This window comes from Castor canadensis, chromosome 3, assembly GCF_047511655.1.
Source record: "Castor canadensis chromosome 3, mCasCan1.hap1v2, whole genome shotgun sequence".
Classification (NCBI taxonomy): domain Eukaryota; kingdom Metazoa; phylum Chordata; class Mammalia; order Rodentia; family Castoridae; genus Castor; species Castor canadensis.
In genome coordinates this window covers 183,511,781-183,529,158 of record NC_133388.1, presented here as the reverse complement: position 1 = coordinate 183,529,158, position 17,378 = coordinate 183,511,781, and the positions used below count along the sequence as shown (strand labels likewise).

Below are 17,378 nucleotides of genomic sequence, written 5' to 3'. Positions count from 1 at the left end.
TCTTGTCTTAGCAGCCAAGGATGATGGAGATTAAAAGCCTACTTTCTCTCTGTCCACACCTCCTGCCATAGCCAGACACAGGGAGCTGGGCCACGGATTGAAACTCTCATTCTCTCATTTCGGTGCTCATGATAGCCCTAGGAGGAGACACAGCTACTGTCCTGTTTAGATTTGGAAATAAAATAAGGGTTAACTCAGTGTTGTACAACTAGGAAGAGGCAAAGCCAAGATTTGAACCCAGGCCATCTCCCATGTTCTCGACTGCTATGGTTTCCCCAGCAATGTCTGCCTAGCCAGACTTCGCAAGCAGGCTCTAGACACAGTTCAGAAAGGCCTCACTCAGCAAGATGGCAGTGTTTTCCAGAGTCTACTCCGACACCCATGTCAGGACCTATCCTCCTCCTTCCACCTTCCTTCTCACACCCACTGCTAGCAGAAGAGGCTGTCCACACCCACACCAGCCCAGCAGTGCATTGCAGCCTCCTGTGTGCAGGACACTGAGGCCCAGGGAGGGCATCTGTGACCTGTGGCACAAGGCCATTAGGTTCAAAATTGCAGAGCTTGGAATTCGATCTGGTGGCGCCCATCGCATTCCCTCATTCTGTTCAAGGCCCATTGTAGCCAAATCGGTAGGAACTGTGACCACTCTCCTGAGAAACCAAAGATGAAGGTCAAGTGACCAGCGTGGGAGTCCAGGCCTCTAAACCTCCACGAGGATGCACTTTGGCCTCCAGCCTCCACCATTTATCCACCTTCTACCTGCCATTCCAGGGTCTCAGTTCCTGGAAGAAGGAACACATTTCCACATCCCCAAAGCTACTCAGTGCCTGTGTGGATCCTGGGGGCTCTCGATGGCCCAACAGATGCTCAGCCTCAAGTCTTGGCAACAGTGACACTGGAGCCGGAAAGCCCGGATGTGCAGGGATCCAGTTCCATTGATGGGTGGATGATGGAGCCAGTCCCTGGGGAGGGGGCATGGGATGCAGGGACCAGCAGTGCCAGGCACGGAGACCTCAGTAAGAACAGAAGTCCGTGTGGACTGAGCACTAACAAGGTGCCAGGCATTGCTGTAAGTGCCACAGACCAGCCTTGCACACCAGGGCTATGGGCCACGGGTTCTCAGACAGTCCCTCCTCAGACGTGATAGGATCTGCTGAACACCTGTCACCAAGGCTGGCAGGCACCAGGCTGTGCTGGAGGGTCTGCTGGGGTCCAACCACAGTGCTGAGATCCCGGCCCCGCCTTCCACACCCTTTCCCAATCCCCATTTTGCAATCAGTCAGCCTGACCTAGTAAACATCTCAGCTCCAGGAAAACCCATACTACTTTTCTGTGAGTTTCAAAAAAGAGCCTGGGATGCAGGGGTGGGGCCAAAGGCACCTGATGAACTGGGGTCCAGCCACACTGCCATGGCTTCCTGACCAATCCTGAACTTAGATGCTGGAAAGGACACCAGAAATAGTTTTGCCCTCTGTGGTTGATTGGTGGAGGGAGGCAGGTGGAAGGGAAAACCTTGATTCAAAGGGCAGAAAAATATTTCTAACTGTCTCTGGCTTGCTGTGCAACCTTAAGCATGTTACTAACCTTCTCTGAATGGGTTTCCCTTTGGTAAAATAGTAGGTAATCTTGGCCCCCTCTCTTTTCCATAGGATTAATATTGACTTTCCAAGCAGTCACCTGGGCCTTTAACCTCACCACAAGGTAACACTTTTCTCATTTCACTCCCACAAGAGCTCTGTGAGGTAGACAGGACATATTATACCTCCTTCACTGTGCACTTGAGGAAACTGAGGCACAGAGAGGTTTATTCCCTCTTCCAAATGTTCGCTAAGGGCAGAGAAGGCTTTAGGTGAGCTGAGAAAAGAGTGAATAACTTGCCTAAGATGGTGGGGTGGGAGGCCCAGGAGCAAACCTGGCTTTTAGACCTCCTACCTTCCACCAGCTGTGAGTCCCCAAGGTGGACAAGGAGCCCCTAAGCAGGGCTAGGATCACCACCTCCCTCAGACCCCCGAACACCCCCTCTGCATCCAGCCCAGGGCTTGCTCTGTCTTAGCTCGTTTGCTGGTTAAACCCATCTTCCTGTGCAGTTATCACAATGAAGCCCCTCATATCATTAATGTATGCTAAATCAAAATCTTAACTTTTTTTTAAAAATCCACCTTCCTCTCCTGAGTTCTGAGTACCTAGCAGGGAGAATGGTGACTTCCAAGACTATTTTTATTCTATTAGTAGCTAACATCTGGTCCTGTGGAGATGAATGACTGCATGAGAGTGAGAGAGTGAATGAATGGGTGAGAGAGTGAATGAGTGAGTGAGTGAATGAATGAGTGAGTAAATGAATGAGTGAGTGAGTGAATGAATGAATGAGTGAATAAATGAGTGAATGAGTAAATGAGTGAATGAGTAAATGAATGAATGAGCGAATGGATGAATGGGTAAGCAGATGAAAATCCATTAATCCACTAATCCGTGAATGGATTAATCCGTTAATCCATTGTCTGTGAATGGATTAATCCATTGTAGTGACAGAACCCTCAGGACCCAATCACCTCTCGAAGGTCCTGCCTCTCACTGCAGCATTGGAGCCAAGTTTTCAACACGTAAGCTTTGGGGACACATTCAAACCCCAGCAGTGGCCTCAGGCCAGCTCTGAAGCTTTCTAGGCCTCCAGCATTCTTATCAGCAATTGTTCTTCCTAATACCTCTCCTCGGTCACCATGAGGAGTCACACATGCCAAGGAGCAGACATCCAGAGCTGGAGTCTCCACCAAGGTAGTTTCCCTCTGTGCCTCAGTTTACTTACCAGAAGAAAAGAAATACACTAGTCCTTTCCACATGGGGTTATTTGAGAGTCGTGTGAGTTTTAATGCCCATTCAAACTACCTGCGGGGCAGGCTGTGACCCAGAGCTTCTGACTGCATTGACCTTGGGGAGTGCGGAAGTCGATTTTTTTTATTGTTTTTACATTTATTCATATGTGCATACAGTGTTTGGGCCACCTCTCCCCCGTCCCCCTCCCCCCTCCTTTTGAATAGGCAACCAGTGCTGAAAACCGTTGAACAGCACTGTAAAGCACCCAGCACACTCACTGTCACCCAGTCGGCCTACGGCGAAGGTCAGCTCAGGAGTCCGCCACCGGGGAGCCACCCAGCTGTGGATCAAAAACATTCAGGAAAAAAGCAAAGCATCTGTAAAATAGTTTTCTTCTTGTCACCATTGCCTAAACAATATGTTATGATTATGAATGGCACTTGCATTGTATTAGATGTCACCAGTGAGCTAGAGGTGATTGGCACCTAGGCCAGAATGTGTAGGTTATACGCAAGTCCTATGTCGTTTTGGGTAAGGACTTGAACGTCTGTAGAGACAAGCGATCCTGGAAGAGCCAACCTTACCCAGGATGACTGTCTAGGGCAGCTGTGACCTTGACAAAAATATAAAAGGTACTAGATTCTAACGAAGCAGATGACCAAATCAGGATCCCGCTCCGGTTCCAGCGTCTGGCAGAGTCCTGTTTCCTCCATCTGCAAACGAATGGCCTGCTTTCAGCAATCCACTGAGTGTCACAGTCACGACGTGGCCAGACTGTGTTCAGGGGGTCCCGGCCCACTAATGAATCATGAAATCATCTCAGTGGTTTATGACGGGCCACTTTGTATATAAAAATAGTAGAATATAGAAGATCTCACACTGCACCACAGGGTCCCTGCCGAAAACCAAGGCCAAGAAAACCAGAAGGCCACACATACATTATAATCTGAGTCAGGACTGAAGGTCCTTCCCACAACACGTATTTATTCCATACCTGCTTCCAGCCCGTTAATCAGGTGCTTATCAGTAAAACTCAACACTGAATAACTAAACTAACCCGAAAATGCTTAGAAGATAAGACACCAGAAGCATTTCTAAGACATTGTTTCTTCTTGTTTTTCTTTGTTCTTCTGACAAGACTGAGGATTGAACTCCCCCCGCCCCACTCCGCTGGCTAGGCGATCGCTCTGCCACGTGAGCCACACCTCCAGTACCTTCACTTTTAGTTTGTTTTTCAGGTAGGAACTTGCATTTGCCCAGGCTGGCCTTGAGCTTCAATCCTCTTGTCTCAGTCCCCACCACGCCTAACAATCTAAGACATACTTTTAATCCTCTGCATAGGTTTTTATTGTTGTTGTTCTTGTTGTTTTGCTTTGTTTTTTCTGGTACTGGAGTTTGAACTCAGGGCATCACACCTACTAGGTAGGTATTCCATCACTTGAGCCACTCCACCAGCCAGATTTTTGTCCTTATTGAATCTGTTGGTGGCTGTGTGGCTTCTTGGGGTAGGAGTAGAAGTAGAAAGCCCAGTTGAAAGCACAGCAGGAGACTAAGTGGGGAGTATCCATACCTGGGACCAGGCAGTTGGGGGGGGTGCGGGTGATGTTATCCGAAGGTAAAATTGCTGATGGTTCAAATGTGGGGTGTGAGAGAGACAAGCCCAGGATGGCTTTTTGGCTCAGGCTTGAGCAAGATGGTCCCATTAACTGAGATGGGGACCACTGGGGAAGAAGAAAGTCTGAGGAGGGAAATCTATATGGTTTGCAGTATTAGGGTGTGTGGTGTCTGTAAGGTGTTCAAATGAAACTGTCAGGTTATTAGAGGCAAAAATATTGGGAGTAGCCTAGTGTGAGATGGTATTTAAAAACAAGGAACTAGGGTTGGAGGAGTGGCTCATGTGGTAGAGTGCCTGCCTAGCAAGCGTGAAGGCCCTGAGTTCGAACCCTAGTACCACCAAAAAAAAAAAGAATAAAAACAAGGAACTAGCCAGGCACTATGGTACATGTTTGTAATCTCAGCTACTCAGGAGACAGAGGTAAGAAGAGGATCGAAGACTTAGGCCAACCCAGGCAAAAAATTGCCAGACCCTATCCGAAAAACAAGAGGACTAGGGTTATGGCTCAAAGGGCGAAGTGTTTGCCTAGCAAGCGTGAGGCCCTGAGTCCAATCCTTAGTACAAAAAATAGAATTAAATTTAAAAAATAAAGACCTGGATCTGAGCATCCTAGGAGAGTGCAGAATTCAGAAGAAAAGGGCTGGGGACTCTACCTACACTAGCACTTCAGTGTGGTGAGGAGGACCCAGCACAAGGCAGAGAGAAGATCAAGTAAGAGGTGGGAGAAAGAGGCTTGGGTTCTGGAAGCCAAGAGAAGGAAACAACCCCAGACAGACCCACCAAGTAAGGATGGGCAAGCAGCCTCCCTGTGGCCCTCTCTCTGGGGGATGTTGCTCCTGGTCACCTCTGATGTCAAATCCCCTGGATTCTGAGATGTGTGTTTCTGTTTTTAGGTATAGCACAGGATTTGAGCACTTGCCTAGCAAAGGAAAGGAAAAAATCTAACATTGCTGAAATCACAGAATCAATTAAGATCAGTATTTATGCCCCCACACTCACCAGCCTTGCAAAAAATAAATAAATAAAGGCCATTACAAAATTAATAAGGCATCCTTATAACCAATCAGTGCTGAAAGGATGCATTGTCATAATGATGAGGGGACAAAGAGAAGAAAAGAAAGGCAGGAAGGAATCTAGCCTTTGTGAAGCATGTGCTGTTCACCAAGGACCTTCCCAGTTTGTCTCATCTAACAGCAGGAGATGGAAAGAAATTTACGAGGGAGACTGGGCGTGGCGGTTCAAGCCTGTAATCCCAGCACTCCATAAGCAGAGGCAAGTGGATGGTGAGTTGCAGGCCAGCCTGGGCTACATAGTAAGACCCTGTCCCAAAAGGAGGAGGAGGAAGAGGAGGAGGAGAGAAGAAGAAATTTACAAGGGAAGAACAGAGGCTCTCCCACCCAAAAAGAGGGAAAAGCCAGGTTCATTTAGTGCGCACATCCTCACACTCATTGCCATCCCCTCAAAATGACACCAAAGATATGACAGCTTGACACAATGCAGTATTTTATCAAAACTGATTTTTAAAAAGCCTTTTAACATGTAGAAAAACAACTGGTTCTTAAAATTGTAGACACTCATAAAAAACAAAAGCAAGGGGCCAATAAAAAAGTAGATATGTAGGGGTGAATGTAGTGGACGTATTATGTCCTCATGTATAAAAATGAGAAAATGAGACATGTCGAGACTATTCCAGGAATGGCGGGGGGAGGAGGATAAAGGAGAATGATGGAGGGGGTGAATCCAGCTATGATATACTGTAAGAACTTTTGTAAATGTCACAATGTACACCTGGCACATTGGGTTGGGCTCTTAGCCTCTGTGCTCATTTCTGCTGGATGGACTAAACACGGGGACTCACTCAGGAGCAGGGATAGCACAAATCTCAAATCTGCTTTGAGAACTCTCTGGACTTTGAGAACATGTGGGCAGAGATACAAGGAAGTGGGCCAGGGTTGTTCTGCTAATTTATAGTTGATGACCTACTGTAAAGTGTCTTTAGCACCTTTGTGAACGGCACTCATCTTTGATTTCCTTTTTTTTTTAAGCCCCAATATAAGATAGTAGATTGATAGGCAGTAGATAGGTAAGCAGGTAAAGACAATAGATAGATAGATAGATAGATAGATAGACAGACAGACAGACAGACAGATAGATAGAACCCAATAATTTGATAGATGTTTTAGGTGTGGCCAATTCCGGCTGTAAGCAACAAGAAACGCAGCCTAAATCTCTTCCCACACAGAGCCAGAAACGAGGCTAAGGCAAGATGGATGGTGAAGCCAGATTTGTGCTCTGTGAGATCAGCAATGTAGCAAGGACACATCTCTGGCAGTTTTCTTTTCTTCCTGCACATGCAGGGGGTGGCTTGTCCCTCCTGGCCTGGGAAGGACACCTTGTGATCAGTATCAAGCCATCTGTCAGCACCACTCTACACCCGGCTTTCTCCTCCCTGGGGCCCCTTCTCTCCCTCCATAGCCGCACCAAGATCACCCTGGAGAGCTGGGAAGGACCAACCACCTCCAGAACTGCGGGTCCCCTCTGGTTTCCCAGACATCACGGCAGTGCCGAGCACACCCAGGGCTGGGTCCCACAGCACCTTCCTATCTCCCATCTCACGGTGAAGCAATCCACGTAATTGCCACATTAGCTTCCAGGCCACCCGAGGCTGCCTGTCTCAACCCCAACCTGGGCACCTGTCGCAATGAGCATGGAAATGATTATTCATCTCTCTCCCAACCAGATGAGAGGAGAAAAATGGGGTCTTGTTCTGCCTAGCACCCTGCTCCCCAGGACTGGGCTCTGTCCCCAGGCCAGGTTTTTCCAGAGAGCTGACCCCTATGAGCCACAAGGACACCGTTTTACATGGCAGCCCCAGGGTCTGTGGCCCTTGCTTGAGCTCTGAATACAGTTTTGAAGGGGATTTTTTTAGCTAACGTCTTTCAAGCCTTTCTTCAGGCCAAGTCCCCATCAGGTGACTGAGCCACTCTCAGGAATATTTTCTGACATCCAACTTCCTCCCATCTCATGGTGGAGAAAAGACACTTAGATCTGATACCAACAGGTGTGGAGGAGGGTACGGCTACTGTCAGCTGCCTGAGCGCCTCCCTGGCCCAGCCTCCCCTGTATGCAAAACTCCTCTAGCTGTGTGGCCTGGGACCCCTGCTTCACCTCTCTGAGCCTTGGAACCTGTTTAAACGCAGGATTAGCTACTTCATATTCTCAACTATTCTACCAGCTTCCACCTACGCTGTCCCCCCAGAGCCTGGCATCGCAAGGGCTGTGCTGATACTTCAAGAAAGAGGCCAGGAATGGTGCCCAATCAAGGGAGGGGCGGGATTGTCACAGGCAGTGAGGGTTGGAGGAGCAGAGCGGAGGGGATCAGGCCATAGTCCAGGCTGAGTGTGGAGAAACAGGCAGAAAGGATTCAGGGAGAATGTGAAAATGACATGTGACTGCCTCTCCAAACTCCTAGAATCTTCCTTTGTAGAATTTCCCATTTCCTAAGACATGAGGCTGCATTGCTCAACGATTGTGCTATTTCTCACGGGTGCTCCAGGCCCATTCCCAGAGATGATATCAGACTCCGGTTGTGGATTACCACATGATTCGGTTCGAGTCAGCGAGGGTTGGCTGGGCACCCTCTCACCGGTGCCTGGCCTGCAGTGCCCACCTCTCCCTGGCCTTTTCTCTCTCAAAGGCCATTCCAAATGCTACTGCTGGCCTTACTCCATCCCGGGAAACAGCACGGGGTAAAGAAGTTCTGTGTTCAAATCAAGGCTCTACCATTTGGGAGCTTTTGTTCATACTATAACCTCGGTTTTCTAATCTGTAAAATGGAAGGAAACTGTCTACATACAACGACTGTGCCCCCATGAGAATGAAATAAACGTGACACATGTGTAGTCGTTAGGTAGCAGCTAGCACCTAGTCACTACTCCATAAATGTCACTCCTCTGCATTAGCACACTGCCTGTCCCACACTGCCCAGGAAAGATATGCTAACTGACTGATGGGACTTGAACTTGGAGGACTGAGCCAGCCTTGCCCATTGGCACGACACAGACTCCTGAGTCCCACAGGCTGAGTTTGAATTTCAGCTCTGCTACTTACTAAGGTCCAATTAAAAATGGGATTACAATAGCTCCCACCTGTAAGGACTCCTTGTTTTTTGTTTTGTTTTGTGTTGTTAATTTGGCAGCAAAATAGGGATTGAATATCACACTTGCTAGGTGGGTGCTCCACCACTTCAGCCATGCCCCCAGCCCTTGTATACGTTAGTTTGTCTTACAGATAGGATCTGAGCTTTGCCTGAGTCAGCCTTGGACCTCAACTCTCCTACCTCAGTCTCCCAAATAGCTGAGATTACAGGCACCAACCGCCATGCCCAGCCACCTATTAGGACTTCTGTGCAGATAAACAAGCTGTCATGGGGGTCAGACAACCCTTGCTGAATCTGCAGAGCCCAGGGGCTAAGCATGGTGGTGGTGGTGGTGGTGGTGGTAGTGGTGGTGGTGATGGTGGTGGTGGTGGTGAGAGGGGAGGTAATTGCTCTTGTTAGTACCTGAAACTTGCTCTCTGAGGGCTCACTGTCTTTGGCAAGTCTCTCAGAGGCGCTAGAGAGAACAAAATAAAGAAGGGGACCAGAACTGGCACATACGTCACCCCAAAAGAAGAAAAAAATCTTCTTCCCTTACTGAAGCAGGTTGCCGTGGGGAAGGTAACCTTGGTACAAAGAAGGCAGAAGTCCTTGTTCTGCTAAACACCATCTGTGTGGCCTTGGGCAGGTCACTGCACATCTTCAGCCCACAGTGGCTGGTGAAGCTGACATCAATTAAGTTATTCATATAATTAGTCTGCCTGGCCTTCCCTTTCCTTTGCTGGAGAAAAAGAAAATAGGCAGAGAAGCACCTAAACTTTGGTTCCTACACACTTAGTGATGGCGACAGTGTCCCACCATGGTGTCAGGTGATGGAGACACAGTGCTTAGTGAGGCCTCTCCATAGAGCATGACAGGGAAGAGTGCTAATGGCTGAGCGAGGCTCCCCAGGGAGAGCTTGCCACAGATGTTCTCTTTCCATCAGGCCTCACCTCTATAGTGCAAGTTCAATCATTACCAAAATCATCTCACAGATTCCAGAACGGAGGTTCCAGAAGCTATATACACACGAGGTCACACAGCTTGTGACCTTCCAGCTGCTCTAAGAAAGGTGTGCAGACGAGGAGTGTGCACCCCAGCAGGAGCCAAGGATCTGCCAGGATGGAGGGCTGCCTGGAGGTGAAGTCTGCAGGTCAAAGGAGGGGGGTCAGCACCTGCTCATGTCACAAAAAATAACAGTGTAGGCTTCGAGAACTGTAAACTACATTTGTGTCTCACTGTTTGTGAGGCTGGCAGTTCAAGGTCAAGGAGCTGGTAGATTCTGTGTCGGGTGACAGCTGCTTCCTAGCTTCTGTCTAGATGGTGCCCTTTTGCTGTGCTCTCCCATGGCAGAAGGGCTAAGGGTGCTCTCTGGAGCCTCTTTATAAGGGCCTCATCCCATATGCAAGGCTTCCCCTCTCCACAACCCAATCACCTGCTGGGGCCTCCTAAAACCACAGCTTTTAGATTAGGTTTCAACATGCAAATTTGGGGATCGAAAATATTCAGGCACGGTGGTACTGAAAGTAAAGAAGAAAACCCTCATATCTACCAAAACGTGGCTTTTTTTTTAATTATTAGAGAGCCAGATTTTATTTCTAGTGTTCTGCCATAAATTTCGAGTGGGTTCTGATGCCACACTTGAACCAGGTTGTCTGTGTAAAAAGCAAACAGTGTGGCCACCAGCAGACCAGGCCAGAGATGTGTGCCAGGGTGGCTCTGCCAGGCTGCTGGGGCTGCTAACTTCTGGCTTCCTGCTTTAGTTCACCTGTGATGATCTCACCCTCTGGGTCCCAGACTTTGATCCTGGGCCTGTGGTGGCACACAGCCAGCAGTCCTGAAGCACAGGGCATTGATGATGTCCCCAACATCTAATGGAGAAAGATTTTGCCCTCCTTGAGATCTCACAGACTGGCCTGGTCATCCTTGCCTCCCAAAGCGCAGAGGAATCCATCTGGAGAGACTGTCACAGCGTTCAGGTAGCCTTTGTGGCCTTCAGCTTACAGTCAGCCAATGCCACACCTTAACCAGCTTGTCACAACCGCCAGAGATGACAATCAGATTACGACTGTTGGGTGAGAATAAGACATAAGACACTCACTCCAAGTGACTGTCATCCCGGACAGTGGATTTGTGCACACCCAGTGTATTCCATAACTTTATGGTTTTGTTGTGGGATCCAGAGGCAATCAGCCACTTGTCAGAAGGAAAGCCCTCACTGCTACATCCTTGGTGTGGTCTACAGATTATCTTGTGGCAGTGCCCGTTGTGAGATCCCAGAGGCTCAGGGTTCCAGCCCAAGAGCCTGACAAGGCATAACGGCCACTGAGGAGATGACAGTGTCCCTAGCAAAGTTGGCGTGGCCCCTCAGACCACACTGTAGGACGTCATAGTTGGTCTCTTCCCTGATCAGTTTGCACATGAGGAAGTTCTTCTCTCGAGAAGTGGACTGGGAACCGTGGATGGCAGTATTCTGGTTAGCCAGCCATTGTGACACCTTGAGGGTACCACAAAGGCTCATCTGCTCAATCCTGATGGCAGCAGGCTTGGGTGTTGCTATAGCAATGAGGATGGCACCGGAGAGCTCAGAGACAACAGCACTTGCAAAGGCTTTGACAATCAGGAGGACAGAGCTGAAGCTACCAAAAGAATGGAGATCTCCGTGTCACCCACCCTCAGTAGCCCAAGGCACCGTGGCCCCAAAGGCAGCCCAGAAGCCTGGGAGGAGCGTTCCCAGGAAAAACAAGCTTAAATGGTCGTCAAGCTCCCCCACTGTGAAGCTGAGCAGAAATAGCAGTCAGGAGCATACTGCTGTCGGTCACAGACGTAGAGGTCCAGATCAGATGCTGTGAAGAAGCTCCACGACCTTGACCAGCAAAGCCAACATTCTGGGCTTTTAAGAAACAAAAGGCATGCATTTGACCTTGGTTAGGATGTTTCTGGGTGATGCAGAAGCATTGGGACATCTTCATTGCATCCAGTTGACTAGTTCTAAATATAATAAACTTTTTCTATCATGTTAGAGAAAGTCATTGTTCCACCTGATCCCCCCGACCAGGGTGTGTGGGTTCCAATTAGTCCAGATTCTCACCACCGATTGGCATTGGTCGATTTCATTTGTCACTCTGGTGGGTATGTGTTGGGATTTCATTGTGGGTTCTTTTGTTTTGCTCTGGTTTTGGTTTTGGTTTTTTTGAACCCAAAAAAAGCCCAAGCCTGAGCACTCCCAGGTGTGCACCACCGCACCCAGCTTGTTGTGGCTTTGATTTACAGTTCTCTGATGACTACTAGTGTTGAACGTCTTTGCATAATTACCAGCCATTGGTATGGGTTCTTTGGTAAAGTGCTTCGAAAAACCTTTTGGTCATTTTTTAATTAGATTTTTTTGTCTTATAAATATTTTTTCCCAGTCTGTGGCTTCTTGTGTTATTTTCTTAACAGTATCTTTCAAAAAGCCTAAGTTTTAATTTCAATGAAGTAGAATTTATCTTCTTTTTTTTTTCCCCAGGGGATTGGGGTTTGAACTCAAGGCTTTGTACTTACAAAGCAGTTACTCTTCCAGTCCATTTTGCTCTGGTTACTTTGAAGATGGGGTCTCTCGAGCTATTTGCCTAGGCTGGCCTCAAACATTGATCCTCCCAATCTCAGCCAGGTATAAGCCACTGGTGCCCAGCTCATTTTTTTTTTTTCTTTCATGGCTTGATCTTCTGTGCAATCACTTGTCTTTTTCATTGCTTGAAACCATATCTGTGTCTCACCCAGAAAACTTTCCTAGCAAGATAAAACTGAGTGATTTCAAAAGGTTAAATTTATGCAAGAAAATTATTCTGATGGGGAAGACTAGGTTTTCATTTGTTGTGTTGTGACTTTTTTCATCTTTGTGACAATGGCCACACAGTAAGAAAGAAAAAATTAGGGTAATTTAATTAGATGATGGGAGACAGTTCAAAAGTTTTGTGAGCACAAGACTTTGACCAGAAGAAAACACCCAGCCTTGCAAATGACCAGAGCCGAGAAATTTGGGGGACAAATTCTCCTCGAGTGTCATGCATCCATACAATGAAGATATGAAGCTAATGGCGGGGGAGTCCATTAGCTTCATATCCACATTCTCCAAATGTGATGGAGAATGTGGCAGGCAAGAGCCAGGGGCCAGACACATCTTAAACCTGTGAGAGTCCTCCAGTCCCCTACTGTGACCAAGAAAAAACTGTGTCTACTACTTACCTAGGCTCCTGGGAGGGCTGATGGACACACTCCCACATTGGGTTGACTTTATAACCAAAGTCCATGGCTTGCTGCAAACAGCCCAGCCAGAAGTGACCTCCTCCGTCCCTCCGTCCCTCCGTCGTCCCTCCTGCCCTTCCTTTCTTCCTTCCCCTGCAGTTAAACCAATGGGTAATTCCAGAACAGGGCATACCCCAGCCTACTGGGAAGGGATGACAGGAGACCAAAGATTCTCCATGACTTTCTTGATGTCCTGCTGGCCCTGGATGTCCCTGGAGCCCACCCGAGGTATGTCATGGTTGACACTGCATGACATTACATGGGTGTTAACACCCAAACTTGCAACTGCTGAGCTGGTCTAATCAGAGACGGTGGCCGTGCCTGCTGTTGTCCTACGGCCCAGGCCACAGCCAGCCCATCAGGGCCTTGTCCAAGAGGAAGTAAAAGGCGAACTCAGTGGACTTAAGGGCCACCTATTTGAATCCAGATTTTTAAAGAGAAAGGAACACAATATCATGAAAAAGACACACTAATGTTGGTGTCAGAAGGCATAGACTGAAAAGCCAGCAGCACTAATTACTAGCTGTGTAACCAACAGCAACTAAATCCCCTCCCTGGGCCTCAGTTTCCTGACCTATAAAATAGAGATTAAAGAAATAGCAAAGGCTTAAATAAGAGGACACTAAAATGCCCAGCTACATAGTTCCAGACACTTACCAAGGTCTCAATGGTTGCCCCTTGCTGCACCTTTCCTGTTGTGGTGAATGAAAGAGTCAGTGTCATGTTCATCCCCTCACCAGTCACAGCAACATGGGCATCCTCTGTGTTTCAGATTCCAGACTGAAAATGTCAACAATCAACAAACGGAAGTAGCAGAAACAGTTCAGGTCAAGAAGAGAAACCAGGTAAGGACAGAGCAGCAGTCACACCTGCACTCAGGATTGATCAGTGGAAGAGAAGACAAAGAGTGGCTAAAGGACAAGGATGGGGAGGTGGCTTGGAAGCCACAAAGATCACCAAAAAGAAAAGACCTAGCCAGGTGCCTGGGGCCTTCGCCCATAATCCTAGCTACTTGGGAAACTAAGACGTGGAGGTTCTCTGTTCGAGGCCAGCCCAGGCAAATAGTTCAAGAGGCCCCATCTCCAAACTAACCAGAGCAAAATAGACTGGAAGTGTGTCTCAAGAGATAGAGTGCCTGCTTTGCAAGCCTGAAGCCCCAAGTTCAAATCCCAGTCCCACCCAAGGATAGAAAAGACATAACCCATGCCCAGGGTGCCTGGTATTTGCAGGTCCATTTCTTTCAAGTAATGGATGAATGAAGTAGAATTGAGGCAAAGAGAAAGAACTACAGTTAAAAAAACAAAAACAAAAACAAAACGAAGCCAGAAGGGTCAAAGAATAATATCAACTAGAGACATCTCACGATGAAGAGTCACAAGAAAAATATCGAGGGAGAAAATGAAGCCTGAGACAGAGAGACTCCGGGAGTTTCATGGGGTCAGTAAGAGGAACCAAGGAGATTAGATGAACTTGAACAACTGCAGCCCATGAGTGATAGAGAACAAGGTCAGGCCCTGGTGACCTGTGACTCAGAGGTGGGGGTTGGAGGTGGTCAGTGGTGTGATAATGAGGTTCCACCCAAAGGCCCTTGTAAGGGAGGTGGGAGGGAGACATTGAAGAACCAGTGCATTTGGCCAAGGAGGCTCAGAAGGAAGGGTGGGCAGGCGTTTAGAGCCGGAAGTGTACTAGGCCTCACTGAACCACTGGGGACAAGGAAGGAGGCGCAGAAAATGGGAGGTTTGAAGAGCCAAGTCCAACCTTGGGGGGTTTAACTGATTTCCATCTTATGTTTTGCCAAGTGCTATCGCTGGCTGTCAATTTAGGCAGAATTAGGCCACTTTACAGGGCTGGGGAGCTGAGGTGAAGAAAAACCCAATACCTGTTCAAGATCATGTGGCCAGGAGTGGCAGGACTGGGACGGATTCACAGCCCTGTGGTTCAGGATCCAGTTCTGTCTTCCCCGTGCAAGGACCTGCAAAAATCAATCTAACCATATACGTAATTGTTTTTCTCTTTTTTTACTTTTTTAAAAAAGTTATCTGACATAAAAATTATGCATATTTGTAGGGTGCTATATGATGTGTTAATTTATATATATATATATATGTATATTTTGTAATGTATGGGATAAGCATATTTATCTTCTCAAATATTTATCATTTCTTTGTAAGCCAAATATGCAATATTTTTTCTTCTAGCTTTTTAGAAACACATAATGCATAATTGTTTTCTGTGTCCCTACTATGCAGCAGAACACCAGTACTTCTTGGTCAACACAGGAAACCCTGCCTTAAAAAAAAAATCATCAAATTGTATACTTCAAATGGATGTACTTTTATTTACCTAACTTATCCTTCATTAAAGTTCACAATGCAAAAATTCTTATTTTAATTTGAGGTGGGTCATGTAGATGAATGTAATACAAATACATCCATAAGGAAATGGAGTAAAGAAAGGCCGAACTTCAGATGAAGCCAGAAACAAGGTCAATTCAAAAATCTTACTGGGTGCCAACAGCTCAGGCCTGTAATCCTACTTACTTCAAGGCAGAGATCAGGAGGATCATGATTTGAGATCAGCCCAGGCAATGAAGAGCGACCCTATCTCAAAAATACCCAAAAGGGCTAGGTTATTGGCTCATGTGAGGGCCTACTGAGTGTGAGGCCCCGAGTTCAAACCCCAGCACCACCAAAAAAAAAAAAATCTTACAGCAGCTGAGTGAGATGGCACAAACTTCTAATCCCAGCTACTCAGGAAGCAAAGGCAGGTGGATTTCAAGTTTAAGGTCAGCTGAGGCAAAGGTAGTGGGACCCTACCTCAAAAACCAAAGGACATGGCTCAAATGGCAAAGCGCTTGCCTAGCTTTCATTAACCCCGGGTTCAATCACAGGATAAAAAGAAAAAAATAGTTCACAGCAATTGCTTGATCCAGGGGAACTACAATTGGGCTCTGAGGGTCTCAAAAAACAAAGCAAAAAGAGAAGAGATATTCACAATCTCTTATATGTCCATAAGGGAAAAATCAGCATTCATAAAATAAAATTGACTCACAGAGAAGCAGTGGCTTTTAAGTATGACGGGAGCAGAGAGAAGGAAGTGACTCGTTCTGTTTGGAAAAACCAGGAAGTTCTATAGAGATGACAGAGAAAGAAGAAAGGGAGGGAGCAGCAAGCCAGCCAGTGCTGACCGTTTGGGGAGGCTGGATAAGAAAGGGGTGAAATTAGCCCCGGAATGGGAACTGATCAGCATTTCCTAGATTTCTTCGGCTCTGCAGAGGACAGGGCAGGGGCCGTGGTACAGGAAGCAGGAAGAAGTCTGGACTTGAGCACTACAGACAGCCTGGTTTCTCAGGGCCTAAAGAGGAACGATCCCAACGCCAGTCCAGGCGTTAACAGAGCGTGCTCACCCCTCATTTGCACAGATCCATCCAACAAGGGTCAGATCCCAGCTGGCCCCCATCTGCAATGCCCTGACAGCATCCAGCCTTTCAGCACTGGATTATGGGAGGGATCCCCAAGGTTGCTGGGAGGAATCACTAACCCACGCAGAGCCTGTTAGCACTTCAGCCGCAGCCCTGGCTACACAGTGCCCGCTGTCAGCTGTGGGCCACTCCTGCCCACCCTGTGACCTCTCCTCCCAGCTGCCTTCCGCAGCTCGGGTCATGGCTGATGACCATCAGCTAATGAGAATTCCTGATCTTGGTTGACTGCCCGCACTCAGGAATTCGCTATTCATGAGAAATGTCAGCTTTAGGAAAACGGCCCTGTGTGTCAGCTTTTTCCCACATTCAGGGGTTACATGTGATTTGCTGATGGGGGAAGAGGCTGTAATCCAGGAAACTGCTCTGGCAAATCACCCCTGGCCAGCAGAGCATTCTGGAACATTCTTCTTATATTTCCCCTTAGAAATCATTTGGAAAAGGAAGCACTGGGATTTATACAAGGCTGGGGCGGAAGACCTCATGCCTGAGGGAATAACAGAGCTAAACTAGAAAGAACCCCACACTCTGAGTTCACTTCCCCAGTGTGCACAGAGAAGCTCACTTCTCTCAGTGCACACACAATAGCTCACTTTCCCAGTATACACACAGTGACTCACTTTTCCCAGTGGGCACAGAGGGTTCACTCTCCCAGCGTACCCGCAGGGTGACTGCAGAATGGGAACCCCAGGAACCCCAGTGCCCACCAGAGGTGAGAGTAGTGATCAGTCAACTACTCTGTCAATTCCTGATACGCTACCTTGTGGCATTCATTCACAGAGTGAGGCTCTGAGGCCAGCTTGGCAGATGATAACTGCTGGCTTTCTGGCGCTGGTGAACCATGGGCACTCATTTCAACAAAGCAGCAGCCCATCAGAGAGCTGAGCTCTCGTCTCTGGACACTGACCCTCCTTTCCCTCTAACCTGAGGTGATAGACCTCATAAGTGTGTCCTACAGAAGCTGTGTTCAGAGGACGCATGTGTCTAGGCCACCAGGCTGGGAGGGGATATTTCAGAAGGCGAGCTTCCTTGAGCTCAGGGACCCTGCCTTT

At 47.8% G+C, this 17,378-nt stretch overlaps 1 pseudogene; it reads right to left on the bottom strand.

The window, feature by feature from the left end:
• Window positions 1–873: 873 nt before the first annotated feature.
• Window positions 874–12,578, bottom strand: LOC109688130 (small ribosomal subunit protein RACK1-like; annotated as a pseudogene).
• Window positions 12,579–17,378: the final 4,800 nt, after the last annotated feature.